The 14858-nt window shown below is 38.2% G+C and overlaps 1 protein-coding gene across 1 annotated transcript in view; it reads left to right on the plus strand.

The window, feature by feature from the left end:
• The window catches only part of LYPD6B (LY6/PLAUR domain containing 6B), a 164763-nt gene that overhangs the window by 83247 nt on the left and 66658 nt on the right, over window positions 1-14858 (plus strand). The window contains exon 2 of the mRNA XM_049773049.1: window positions 2580-2656. The gene's annotated coding sequence lies outside the window, so the exon portion shown is untranslated. The remainder of the gene's footprint in view (window positions 1-2579; window positions 2657-14858) is intronic.

The following is a 14858-nucleotide window of genomic DNA, read 5'->3' on the forward strand; positions in this document are numbered from 1 at the left end:
GACTAGGATTTGTATAATTACTGTTTTCTTGGAGTAGCTCTTCAGTTTAGAAAACATAGTGCCTTAAAAGACAAGGATTTTACACGATAAATAATTATTGTTGATTTTTTTTTTAAACCCAGAACCAATAAAAAAAAATGTGGCACTTTTGTAGTGGAGTATTTTTCGGTCAGAAAAATAAATGAAATTGCCTACAATGTGAATTGAATTACTTTGAAGATAATCATACTGGATGAAATACAGACACAAATGGGAAACTGTTGTCTAATTCTACTGTTATAAATTACCTGGCATAGGCTAACTCACAGATAGAAAATAGAAGGTGATTACTATGGGGTTGGGTGGGAGAATTGGGTAAGAATTGGATGGGAACAGAGATTCTACTTGGAATGATAAAGTCCTTAAAATGGTTAAGCATGATAATAGTACAACATTGTGACTATGCATACTGTCATTGAATTATACATAAATAGTTATAGTGTCATTTGGTAAATTGTAAATCATATATATTTTATCATAATGAAAAAATAAACATTTATTCCAATGTCACAGCATATATGAGAAATTAACTTTCTATTTTGTATATATCTATAACCTGAGCTGATAAGTTTGTATGACAAGATTTTTTAAGTTTTTTAAGTTTTTTTCTGTGAATTTGCCTAATAAGCCATGGAAAAAACTTATCACCCCAATCTGTTGGCAGTGACCAGAGTTTCAGACAATTCTACCCTAATTCCTACCCTAATATTTTGTTGGAGAAGTCATCATTGGGGGAAATGGATAAAGTCCATTAATTCTTATAGAATTTCTAATTTTTTTTCACTGAATCAGTCTGGTGATCAAATTTCTTTGTTCCTGGCTCACTCCTTAACCTTGCTAAGCCACCTCAGTGCATGTTTCTAGGAACAAACCTCACATTAAGGGATATAGTGAGAAATATTAGAGGTGTTTTCTTACAATGTATACTTAGTGGGATACTTAGAGTATACTTTCTGCAACTCTCCAATATGGATGAGAACGTATACTTTAAGAATTTGTTCATGGAAGGGTTGTCTAGAATCTTGGAAGAAATTTATTGATAACAAGAAAAAAAGTTATCACATCTAAGAATTGTATTCACTCTATTTTATCTTAGGCTTAATGTGACCACCATGTGTCTGTTTTCTGCTTTGGCCACTAGGATGCTCAGAATAAAATTTATTAATTTAATGCTTTACAAAGTGCATTTCTGTAAACATTTGACTCATGTTCTTTTAGACTCCTTTTATATTGTCTTTACAATTTATATATAAGATAACACATCCACTTTTTACCTTAGATGGCATATGACCAATAGAATGTATGAAAAATTACAAATATAAACATATATACATGCATGAATATATACACACATAGATATATAAAGGAGATATAGGAATAAGAGGGGAGTTGAGGGAGAAATTTAAGATCAATTTTAAGCAATTGATTCAAATGATATAGGTCCAAAACCTGCAGTGCAATCTAATAGGTTGAAGACGCAAGGAAAGATTGATGTCATGGTTTTTTTTTAATTATTTTTTTAATTTCGGGAGTTTGAAATCACATCTGGCTGTACTTAAGGACTTCATAGCTCTGTGCTAAATAATTAACCTTAGTGGTGCTCAGGGTACCAAATGTGGCTGAGGTGTTTTTATCCAGGATTGGCAACTTGCAAGACTTTCACCTTAACTTCTATTATTTCTTTGGCCTAGATGTCACCATTTAGCAGCAGAATTGGTCTTCCTAAGAGGATTTCAACCTTTTCTTTAAGGCCTAAACAATTGACTAGGTACCTTCCATTATGGAGGGTATCTACCTAGCTCAAACTGCTAAATATTAAATTACATTTAAAAAATATCCTCACAACTCCATATGATTAGTATTTGACCCAAAACTGACCATCACAGTCCAGTCAAGCTCATAGATAGAAGTGACCATCATGACTAAAAACAAACAGCTAACACAGAATTTACTGAAATCTGGGGAATTTGTCTCTAGCATCTGCTTCTTGTGTGCATGAAGAGAAATACTTCAACTCTCTCCCACCTCTCCTCAGTTTATGCCTCATGTCATGATTTCATCAGCTGGCAGGAATACCTTCCAAAGCAGAGCTGAGAAATGCCATAAAGTCTTCATTGTGTGTGGAAATGGTGAACGTGTGAATGCCTTGACCTGTCAGCACACCCTGATGTATGTCAGAGAAAGACAGGATGCTGCCAGCCCCTTGGGAAACAGCTACTTTTGTGGAGGGATGTGATGTAATGAGATATAAGAATTTACCAATTCTTACCACTCCCAGTTCAATGGGGCCTAAATGTGGGCTGTGATTAAAACACTAGCTCACTTTCTGTAAACTTACTAGCCCCACCTGACTTGATTTCCAGGATTTCATACATCTGATATAATTGGATTGAGAATAGAGCTGGTGTTTTATACTGAAGAGTCTTCAAACAGCTTAAGACTTACTTTTTTTTTTTTTGTAAGAACATCTCAGTTGTTCAGGAATATGATTCATTACCCATACCAATATTCACACTGTTCTTGTCTTTTTGTTCTTATAGGCTTGGCACTTTGGATTGAAGAGCCTTCATCTTTCCAGAAAGCTGCCTGAAAGTACACTCTGTAACTGTCTCTTAAGGTATGAATCTTAGCAATTGCAGCCTACCTTCGGCTTTTCATTCCACCCTTTTTCATTCCAAGTTTTTATTCTGTATCCAGGATCTACATGGACTCTTGAATGTCTGGGGTCTCTGTTTCTGCCTGTTCCTTTGGTGGTGTACCAGGTTCTCTGTTTCTTCCTAATTTTTTTAAATTTGGTATGAGTTTGAAAGCCTGGTGTTGACTAGGGTGGGTGTATTTTGGTAAATCCAAGGAGGAAGTCTTCTGGCACAAAGAGTACATATTCATTGAGTCAGAGTTTGCTGCTTCTCCTTTGATAATCTAGAGGGGCTTTTGCTCCTCTAGACATTTCTAAACATCTACCTCCTTTACTGAGGAAAGTATTTAGTCAGTAAAAAAAGAGACTCTTCAGAATAACTTCCTTGGTTGCTCAGAAATATCTATAGTGGGGGCTGGAGCGAAAGCACAGCGATAGGGCTTGCCTTGCACGTGGCTGACCCAGGACAGACCTGGGTTCGATCAATCCCTGGAGCCCCATATGGTCCCCTGAGCCTGCCAGGAGTGATTTCTGAGTGCATTGCCAGAAGTAACCCCTGAGTATCACTGGGTGTGGCCCAAAAAACCAACCCCCCCCAAGAAAAAGAAAAGAAAAGAAATATCTATAGGGGTTGAAGCCCATGATTAACTCTACCTGGTTATTTCTTAATGATTAGCCAGCACTTGCCATCCTAGGATATTTGGATGTTAAGATTGAAACCACTTCCTATTCCAAACAAGGATGAAACTTTTAGCCCAAAAAAGATGATGTAACAGCATCATGTGGGTACATTAGAAATTTTGTGTTTTCCTGGTGACTTTTTATTTACTGCCCACTTAGTTCTTTGGATTTTAAATGTGTTTAAGACCTTTACTTGCACACTGTCTATATGGATTCAAAAACTGGCACATCATATGGTCCCCGGAACTACACCAGGAGTAACTCCTGAGCACAGAGCCAGGAGTAGGCCCTGAGCATTACCAAATGTGTCCCCCCAAAAAACAAGAGGGAAAAGAAAAATTCTGTTTCACTAGGTTTGATTGATTGGTCTGTCTCTATTTTTCCTAGTAGATAGTGACTGAGAACTGTTTTTATGAGGTCAGAGTGTGGCCTGCCCAGTATTTCTTTTTCCAGTTAGGACATCCAGCTTGGAAGCCTTGGGCCTTGGGAACAAACCTCCTGACTTACTGCTAATGGCCAAGAGAAGGAACCTCCAAGAATGTTGTGAGATGACTAAGCCAGTAAGCTGAAGGGGATACAGTGTTTCTTGTCTGAAGAGCAAATATATACAGTGTAAATGGCAGTTGTAGGTTTCAAGTATAAAGCAAAATTTTTCAGAATCTACCAAGATGCTTTACTCCTTATTCCTTTGAAAGGGTGACATTTTATTACTCTGATCAATTCTGGGAGAATCTGTTTGTGATCATCTCTGTTTCCTTTGGCTGTCCTGGGTAGGGTACAATCTATTCTTCAATTCAAGAGTTTGCTCTTAGCAATCCTGAATAATATGGAAGACCCAAGATGGTGGAGAGCATGGGTTTATCTTCCCCAGAAAGGACCCTGAAGGCCTCATTAACAAGAATATTAAACACAGAGTTAGGATAATCACTGTCTGATAACATCATCATAATCACAATGGAAATAAAAATAATGACCCTAATATTAACTATCATCATGGAAGCTAACATTTATTGGCTCCTGCTTGCTGCCAGGTATTAGACTAAGCATTTTATTGTAATCTCTTTTTTAATCTGGTCAGTATCTCTCTAAAAATGGCTCCATTAATAACCACCTTTTATAACTGAGGAAACTGAGGTTTAACAAGATTAATGATGTTGGTAGAAGTTAAATCATCACAGCTTCCCACTCCCAAAAGGCAGACATGGGGCTTTAACCTACTGAATAGCTGATAAATTTCTGGCCATGTTGTGTTTGACACACATGAGGGCCACTTTAGTTTCACTGGTTCATCTCTCATTAATTTGATATTTTATGACAATATTATAGAAAGAGCAAATTTGAAAACCATTTATATAGAGCTTTATTCTTTTCTAGCATCTTCCTATTGCAAGCAGGTATTTTTTTTTTTTTTTGGTGGCCTTCCAACTGTATCCTTGCTCACCTAGTTTTTTTTGCCCTCTAGCATGGATAGAATATCTACTACCATGAACATTCTATCTCTTCTGCATTGAGGTGCCCAAAATTCAAAAAAATTAAGAAATAAGAATCAAGAATACAAACATCTAGTTTTAATGCTGGAGAAGTAAAGCTCAACAGGGCAACTATTTGCAGGCAGGAAGCTTACATCTGCTTCTCCATCCCCTAATACTGAGTTGGGAGTAGCATCTGAGCACTTGCATATTGGGCCTACAAATCAAAATAAAAAAAATAATTACCCTGTTTTAAAAAAAGCCAACTGTAATCATGAATTCATTGGCATGTTTTACTGGGCCTTTTCTCTTGAGTATAGTTTGTTCACCTAGTTACTATGCATTTAAGTTAGGAATCTTTGCTTAACCTAAGTGTTTTCTTATGCCTTTGCTCTCACAGCTTATTTTCAGGACTAATGAGCACTCGATGAAGTGCCTGTGATTAGGGAGCTCTTAAATCTGTCCCACAAGAGCTGATAGTATCCCTGAGTTGCTCCTGTTTGATAAGTGCTAAGCGTCTCTGTCATTGGACAGCTACATTCTATCTGCTGACAGAATTGTGAGAATAGTGGGATATCTACTTCTCATCCTTTTATAAACAAACACCATGTTAGCTAAGAGGGGTCTCTAAAGTGGCTAGCAGGAATCCTGCTGGCCTGCAGCTCAGAAGGTCCAGATCTAGCTGTCTTTAAATCAATTGCATACCCCTGGGCATAGTACTTTTTCATTTTCATTTGTAGAAACTCAGATTCAGTCACTAATTATAGTACCAAGAAATAAGTGGTTTCCTGAACATATCCTATTTAAAATTTGAACAGTTCTACTTGATTCATCTGGTTTGGTAGAGCTCAGTTAGGATACTGTGAGTTGCTTCAAGCAGGTTGTGTTTTTTCAAAACAATGAGAGCTTTTAGAAGTGTCTTAATCACATTATAATTCTTACTCTTCTCATTTCTGGACATCCACTTTCTCCCCATGTTCACACCCATGAACTAGATGACACAAAATCTGTGTTTAAAGAACATGAGATAGATAAGTAGCCTTTAGTACTTAATCTCTCATTGGGTCAAATCAATGAGTAAGATCGCTTAATCTAGATGTGATGACTTTGTTTCTAATGAACAGAAACTAGTTTCCAAAGTCTCTCGGAATAGATTTTAGATAGATTTTCCTGTAAAGTTGATGATTAATTTTTCTTCATGTTACAGATGAGAGAAACTGGATTATGGAATTTGATATTTGCTACCTCAACTCCCAATGCTGTTGAGTAAGAGAGGTTTTTTTTTTTTTTTTTTTTTTTTTTTACCAGGGTCACAGAAAAAAGTTCAAGCTTGAATATTACTTGGAATTGTTCTGTTTTGGTCAGGAAGAAAAAATATATTGAGTTGGAGTGTCATACAAACCTGGAGGACTGCAGGACCATTTTCTACTGAATCTGGTTGATTTTTACTTAGTGATCCTGGCCTTGGTATCACCAACCATAGTTGGGTACAACACATTAAAAATGTCTACTCACATTGTCCTATAGTAGCCCAAAGCCATGATATAAAGTTCTTCCCAGGAAGTGAATTCTTGACTTTTCTTGACTATATTCTATTACAGACTAAAAGGAACAAAATTTTCCATTCCCATCTCCGTCTTCTTTGCAAAAACTTAATTTGGATTTGGTACACAAAATTTGCATCCTTGTCTTCTAGTTCTTATGACTTTAGCTTTTGTTTGTTTGTTTGTTTGTTTTTGGGTCACACCTGGCATTGCTCAGGGATTACTCCTATATCTAGGCTCAGAAATTGCTCCTGGCAGGCTTGGGGGGACCATATGGGATGCCGGGATTCGAACCACCGTCCTACTGCATATAAGGCAAACACCTTACCTCCATGCTATCTCTCCAGCCCCGACTTTAGCTTTTCTTATTTGTTCACTACAGTGGCCTCATTGGCCCTAGGTAGGAGGGATGAGAGTTTGGTAGCAACATGTGGTATTGGTAAACCCTGTTGGCAAATGTACAAATGGATTGGATGTGTGTTTGTGTTTGAAACACTGTAAATAATAAAGCCTTGTTTGTGTTGGGCTCTGTATCAGATATGTATTGTGTAATAATGAAACACCCCAAATTTACTGGCTTAAAACAACAACCATTTCATTTGCTTGTGGTTCTGTGGGTCAACGGTTTGGGCATGGCTTGGCTTGGGTGGTGTGTTCTTCCACAAGTCTCAAGCAGGGTCAACTGTGTCACTATGCTCAGCAAGGTGATTGATGTTGCGGATTTTTAGCTGGGATGACTCAACTCTCATGTACAATCTCATTCTCTAGTAAGCTCACTTAGGCAGCTTTACATGATAAACTTTCCCACCAGAGGACAGAAATGAATGCTGCTCATTTCTTTGATCTCAGGAGCAGTCTACTTTTAAGAGGAAAGGGTCAAAAATAAACTTCACCATTTAATAAAACAACAACAAAGAACTCATGGTCTTTTATACTTGTCATATCTACCTAGTTGTATTATGAAAGCAAACTGTTTTACTTATTTGGGAAGTTTGGTGTAGTATACTGGGGCTAGTCCTAGCTCTTTGCTCATGAGTAACCTCTGGCAGCACTAGAGTGCTGGGATTTCAACTGGAGCTGGCTACATGTAAGACAAGTGTCTTGCATCCTGTTACAATCTATGGATCTAAATTATGGTAAAATTATTTCATTTTACCTTCAAAAAATCTTGGAGTTAGCATGGTTGTGCTGGTCTGTTTGAGATGTGTAGAGAAAAAGAGACTTCCTTTAGCATGGCAAAAATATTATGAAAAAATTAATCCTGTTGGCAAACATAAAAGTTGCTCTTACTCTGCGCCAAGTACCTTTTTTTTTTCTTATTGTTTCTAAGCCACACCCAGCCTTGCTCAGTGTTTATTCATGATTCAGTGCTATGGGATCATTCCTGGCAGTGCTTAGGAACCATATGAAGGGGATTGAATGAATGCCAGGGATTGAACTGGTATGGGCTGTAAGGTGAGGCAGGGTCTTTGCCCACTGTACTATCTTTTTGGTCCCTCCAAACACAATTTTAGATTTTTCTTCTTATCATAATGCACTTGGTCATAAGAATATCTTATGAGTGGAACCAATTTTTTTTTTTTTCATTTTGGTTTGGGTTGTACTCAACTGGGCTTACTCCGACAAGGCCAGGAAACTATATGGGATGTTGAGAATTAAATCTGGGTCTGCCATATGCAAGACAAATATTTTCTACTCACTGTACTATCTCTTCAGCTCCTAGTTGCACTTGTTTTTAATCCACAGTCATAGGTGAACATTAAGGCAAAGATGGGTTAAGTAACTTCTCTGAGTGTTATAAAGCTAAGCAACAGATGTGGGATTCCACCCAGGGAGAGCTGGCTGCAGAGTATGTGTGATCCCCAAATGCCTCTCATCAATGGAAATTAAATGATTCTTTTTGACTCTTAGGAGGAGCATAGTTTTTCTATGCTTTTTTCCTAGAGGCTGGGGACTTGCTTTATGGAGATGGGCATATACTTTTTTGCATAGACCCACATGACCAAATTGGGCTTAATCTTACTACAGGAAATCCAAATCTTAGATAACAAAGATACTCATTGGCTCCAAGGACAGAGTAATTCTGGGCCTGAGGAAGGGAGGGGTGGGTTCTAGTCAGAATGTCTCTCTTTGGGTGGTACTGAATTTGGAGAATGAATTCTCATTTAAAAATGCCTCTCTTGAAAAATCCTCCTTTTCTTACCTTCAAGTAATCAGAAAGCCTCAGCTATACTGGAAAAAAATGTTTGGTTTATTTAATTCTTTGTTTAAGGCCCACCAGAGGGAAAGAAGCAGCAGCCAGCCTTTCTACAGTATTTGTGGGCTTAATTTTCTTTACTCTCGTAGTATCAGAGTGCAGAAAGTGATGAAATTCATTGGCATTTCTAAGTTGATCTTAATGGTCTAGATGAAGTGACCCATGGTACTTCTCTCTTCATAATGGGCCCAAGGCCCTTCCTTTGATTCATTACTTTTGAATATGTTTAAGGAGTAAGGGTTAAACTTAAATTCCCACATGATCATTTCTTACTTTGCATTCAACACAAATGTGGGAGAGAGGGAGGCTAGAATGCTAAGATTTTGGGCTGTTACTAGTCATGTAGCAGCATCAAACCTGTAGTTTTTCCCTGAGTCTACAGTTCATTATTGCCTCCTGACCTCATCCTCCTGCATAGAGTCAGATTAGTGACTTCGACAGTTTTCCTCACAGCTTCTACAGATATAAACACCTGCATATTTACCATGACAAGCATTCCTGTTAGAATCTGAACTGGAAGATAGGTATTCTGGGTGTCTTAACTCCAACAGAGAAGGCAGGTGAGGCAGGGTGAGGAGGGACTGTGGAAATTCCACAGCTAGCTACTTTGTCTTGCCACCATCTCTTTTCATTTCATACCAGGGAGTCCCTTAGATTTCTTCAATATCAAGAAATCATAGAGATGCTTTCTACTTGATGATGGAGCCTGTTATCTTTATAATTCTTTATTTATAGTCACTCTTAAAGAGTTTATAATTTTGTCCTACGCTAAGTACTATATCCTTTTAGAATTCATGCTTCCCTTTTTTAAAAATCAGTTAGGGCAGTTGACCCCCTAGCATAGACTTTGCAGCCTGGCCTGTTGGTCTCTACAGCAGAGATTCCCTGCTGTCTGCCTTTATGATCTTCTATACCAGAATACATACAGCTGGCAGGCTTCTTTTGTTCCCAAGGCCTTTGGATTTTTTTCCCCTAGCTATAAACCTAATTGCTACTGTTGATGCTCCAGCCAATAGACTTTCAGCTCTCTCTGGTTTGGACAACCAAGAATACCAAAAACCTATGGTTTGTCATAGCTTTTGCTGATAACATCAGCTTGCCTTTGGCTTTGCTATTGTCTATTTAGGGGAATGGATGTGCCAGAAAGAAGGCTATGGGAGTGAATGGCTGTGAGAGATGATTGGACTGTTTGGAACAGTGGGCATCAGAATGATTTACTGTACTTAGAAAGCTAACTCAGGGGCCCGGAGAGATAGCACAGCGGTGTTTGCCTTGCAAGCAGCCGATCCAGGACCAAAGGTGGTTGGTTCGAATCCCGGTGTCCCATATGGTCCCCCGTGCCTGCCAGGAGCTATTTCTGAGCATAGAGCCAGGAGTTACCCCTGAGCACCGCCGGGTGTGACCCAAAAACTAAAAAAAAAAAAAAAAAAAAAAAAAAAAAGAAAGCTAACTCAGTACAAAGTCTTCTCAGGCATGCAGAAGCTCTCTTGGTTCCAGAGCAGGCAGTTTATTCCTTTTCCCCATAGAGGATGCCTCAGACTCTCAGACATGGTGTTTTCTAGTGTTCATTGCAGTTTCAATTCACACTGGAATTGCTGGGTTTCATTGTTCCCCATTCTTGTTGGTTTTTTGGCTGGTGTGATAGAAAGCCAATACTTGAGAGTTTGTGTAAGCCCCTCCTTTTTTCACCTAGGAGAGAAGATTGCCTAACAAAAAATACATAGAAAGAATTTTTATTGTAGAGAAACTTGCTCTAAGAAGGTTATAGGTGAGAAGGACAGAGCTGGAGGAGGACTTTTTAAATGGTATTAAAATGCAGACTCACACCTTGCTTAGCTCAGTCAACTCCAAGTCCACCATTGCAGGCTTATTAGTAACTGTCTTCTAGTTCCCAGAGTTACCCAGAGTCCACCTAAAAGCACATCATTTCAAATTTATCCTTAAGTGACTCTTGAAATATTATCTTAGACTCTAGAAGAGAGGGAAACTCTGAGTCTAAACATGACAAGCCCCTGCATGATTCTCTTATTCTCACTACAATCACTTTCCATATTTAAACTATGAACATTTTTCCACCAACTCATTAACTGTGTTCCCCTCTTTCCATCTTTAAAGGTGGGTACATACTAGGTATAAAAAAGCATTTACTTTGGGCGGACAGTTCTGTTTTGCATATGTAGTGTGGTATAGCTGACAGGCTATAAATGAACTGTGTTAGGATGATAGTGAATCTTCGAACACACACTCTGATCACAGAGGCCTCACTTCCCTTGTGTGTTTAAACTCCAGGCATGCTTTGATCAGGTGTGTGGTCAAGCCTTTTACTTAAGTTTTATCTTGGAACTCAGCAACACATCCAAACAGATTGTTGCCCAAGTCACATGTCAGAAACATATATAATACTCAGCAGTACTCAAATAAGCAAGTCAGTTTATTTCCTTTACCATTTTTATTACCATTTTATTTGCAATTAAATGGTATCTTTAACAAATTTTCCTCCACAGGGTAAATTCAAGTAATGCAGTATGGAAATTAGTTGGTCTAATGGGTGTATGTGGAGGGGGGATTCAGATTAATTAGGGCATTACTTGCATTCATGTAAACATTAATTAAATTGTTCCCTGAGTTGGGACTCTGAAAGGAAGGTTCTCTTTTTTGTGTCTTTAAAATGAATTGCCATGTTAGAAGTTTTTGCTTTTATTTGTCTTCATGTACATTTTCTCTGCTTTGATAATTGTGTTTATCGTGTATGAAGGATCTCTAATATCACCTGAGGCAATGACCAACCATAAAGAACCAGACAGTGTTTCCATAGCATCTTACTCCGTTAAAGTTAGAAATGACCTTTCTGCCATTGCTCACCTACTTCTCTGATCCCTATATCATCAGAGGCAGCCTGGAGAGTGATCTTTCTGATGGCTTTTCTTGAATTCTGAGCTGAAAGACAGACTTTAAACATAGAGCTTTAAGATGCAGGGAGGAAGGTGGCATTGATTTATTTGTTCTGTTCTTGGCCAGCCCAAGAAACCTGTTCTGTCAGGTAATGAACAACTGCTTTTAGCCTAACTAGTCATTTCAAGAGAACATTACTCATCCCATCATAACTGTTCTCCCTGAGTCATCCAGCCTGGCCCATAATGCTTTTAACTGAATAAAAAATCTTCAGACAATGGACTCTGACACCATGCTTCCTGTTTATGAATAACATAAACATACTTGGACATGGATCTGTGTGTATTTTGGAAGGCTATTTCCTGGCTTTAAGTTTTCAACCAGTGTATATTTGAAGAATTGCATTGTCTGCTATGTTCTAAAGTAGTCATGTCACTGATCCATGTGAAATGATGGTATGAGTAGCCAGGCTGTTTGACTTGTGGTACCAATAGCCAGTACCACAAATGGTACTCCAGTGGTGCTCTGGGGTCTCCAGGGCCCCACCTGACCATGTAGTGCTGGGGTCAAATCAGGTCATTCACATGATCCACAGCCCCCTAATTTTGTTCTATTTCTTGTGTAAAGGGGCATGTGGTGCCAGAAATCAAAATCAGGACCTCATATATGCTCAAGCTCAAGCTATCTCCTTTGTCTGTTTTAAAGTCTCTTTAAGACCCTGTGATGATACTAGAGAGCTTTTTAACCCAAGAAAACCTACTTGCATACATAATAATATTAGGTGGATCTGGACCTACCTTCTTTTTACACATACTGTCTGTCCCCTCACATGCTATGGTTTGTGGCACTGTTGTCCATGGTTAGGATAACAAATGAGAGACTGCATCCAATCTAGGTTTGGGATAATTATAGGGATCAATATTGACATGTGTTTTGTACTATTTCATGACAAAACCTTATTTCCAAGCTGTTCATTGTATGCATTACAAATGCTAAAAAGCTTTGTTTGAGTATGAGCTGTCTTTTTAGTCTAGCCATCACATGTAGAAAATAGTAAGAAACTCTTCAAGACAAAAATGTCAAATGCAGGTTTGTGGGTTAGTTGAAAATCTTACCTCTTTTTACAAATTCTGAAGTAATCCTGCCTGGGTTTAAAGAAGATCAACAGTTGCTTTTTTTAAAAATAGCTACTGTGTCACCTTACTCTATTTTCAAGCTCTAGAAACACATCATTAAACATCAGAATTAATCCTTGGCCCTTTAGACTCTAGACTGAACTCCTTGTGGAAGAAATGTCTCCTTCCTCTTGAATCCCTGGACCCAAGGAAAATAAGAACTAAAAAAACATCTGTTTAATAAATATGTAGATAAGAGGGGCCAGAGAGATAGCATGGAGGTAAGGCATTTGCCTTCCATGCAGAAGGACGGTGGTTCAAATTCCGGCATCCCATATGGTCCCCCACATTTGCTAGGAGCGATTTCTGAGCATAGAGCTAGGAGTAAGTCCTGAGCGCTGCTGGGTGTGACCCCAAAACAAAACAATACAAAACAAAAAACAAACAAAAATATGTAGATAAGAAACAATTAGGAGCCCTGAGAAGAGAATAAATTGTCGTCCTATAATTCTAGCAACTTCTGATATTGGGTCAGTGTTGAATGGAAGGCTGTTTGCAGGTATAGGGCAGGCTTTCCTATGTGCCCAGTAGAGTAGAAAAATGATTGTCTGGGGTTCCTGTGTTGAAATAGGAAGACTCAACCAGGACAATGTTAAAGAAACAACCAAGTCATTTATTACTCTCTACAACATTTATAGCCAAGCCTTAGCCAATGTACCTATCCTTGAGGCATTCTGACAGTCATGTTAATGATTTATTTTCTTTTTTTACAGCCCCAAACAAATAAAATATTTTAACACCTTTTTGGTAGACTTGATGTCTTTCTCTTTATTTCATCACTTTCTGGGTTTAAAATGTTCCCTTTACTTTTCAGTTTTTAGAGCTCACGGATAGAAAATTTCTTTTTCTTATTCCATTTGCGAAGACTTTTAAGTCTGGGTTTTGAGGGAGGGTTCTTTTTTTCCCCCACCTATTTTGTTGTTGTGTGTGTCTGTGCATGATCAGGAAGAGAAGGACAAGAAGACTCAAGAAAAGAAACATTAGTGCTAACACTTGGATCCCAAGGAAAGGTTTTTTGTTGTTGTTGCTGCTGTTTGTTTGTTTTGGTTTGTTTTTTGGGCCATACCCAAACAGGGGTTACTCCCAGATATGCACTCAGAAATCGCTTCTGGATTGGAGGACTATATGGGACACCAGGGGATCGAACCACTGTCTGTTTTAGGTAACTGCGTGCAAGGCAAACACCCTACCACTTGTGCCACTGCTCCGACCCCAAAAGGTTTTGACTAAAAAGATATTTAGTCACAATAAAGAACTGCTGTTCTTTATGATTTAGACCAATGAAAACATTGGAGCCACTGGTGTTGAAGGCATGGTTATGTTGCTTATTATATATTATTAGAATTTGCTCTGCAGTTTCTTTCCTAGGAGCTGCAATAAAATCAATGATCTGTGAGGATCCCTCTCCATTCTGGATTGAATATCTTCAACCCAAGCTCCTGCTGTATAGTTTGCAGACTTATTTTTCTACTCTGCTCTTTTTGATCATTTATGCCTCGTTTTCCTCATGTCTCCTAACGCAAAGGTGTCAGTAACTGGACATTCTCTCAAACTAGTCAAAGTGAACAACAGAAGCAAGTTGATCATTTATGTGGGCTTGCGAGAGTGAAACACTTATCAGGCACAATTTTATGTTTTTGAGTTGTAGCAACATATGATAGTGTTCAATGTAGAGAACTAACTGGCTGAGAGGTTTGAGTTGTCTGTCGCCTATCCTTCGGGCCCTTCCATCATATTCAGTGAGGACCATAGAATTGAAAAGAATCATAGTTCTTTCCTTTGAGGCTCTTAATATTCTTTCTTCATGCAGACGTTTGTTTGGCATCTTTTGCTAGGATCATTTCATAGGTTCAAGACTGCTCTCAGTTCTTTGGCAGATCTGAAAATTTGACCCCAAATCAGATTTGATGAAAATTTTGTGAAGTAAAGTCATTGTCTTCAGTTAGTTGAAAATTTATGGGTTTGAATGTAGCTCTCATTCCTTCCCCCAACCAAAGTTTTCACTTCCATGGGCAAATAGATGTAGCCCTAAAAAACATAATAACTAATAATAATGATTTATTTTTAAAATTTCAGAAACATTAAATGTGTGATTTATTTAATATTCAATAATATGTTTATCTTGTTTATATTAAAGATCTATTGTCTCTGCTGTCTGTATTTCTA

Source organism: Suncus etruscus, chromosome 5 (genome assembly GCF_024139225.1).
Source record: "Suncus etruscus isolate mSunEtr1 chromosome 5, mSunEtr1.pri.cur, whole genome shotgun sequence".
In the NCBI taxonomy this organism is placed as follows: domain Eukaryota; kingdom Metazoa; phylum Chordata; class Mammalia; order Eulipotyphla; family Soricidae; genus Suncus; species Suncus etruscus.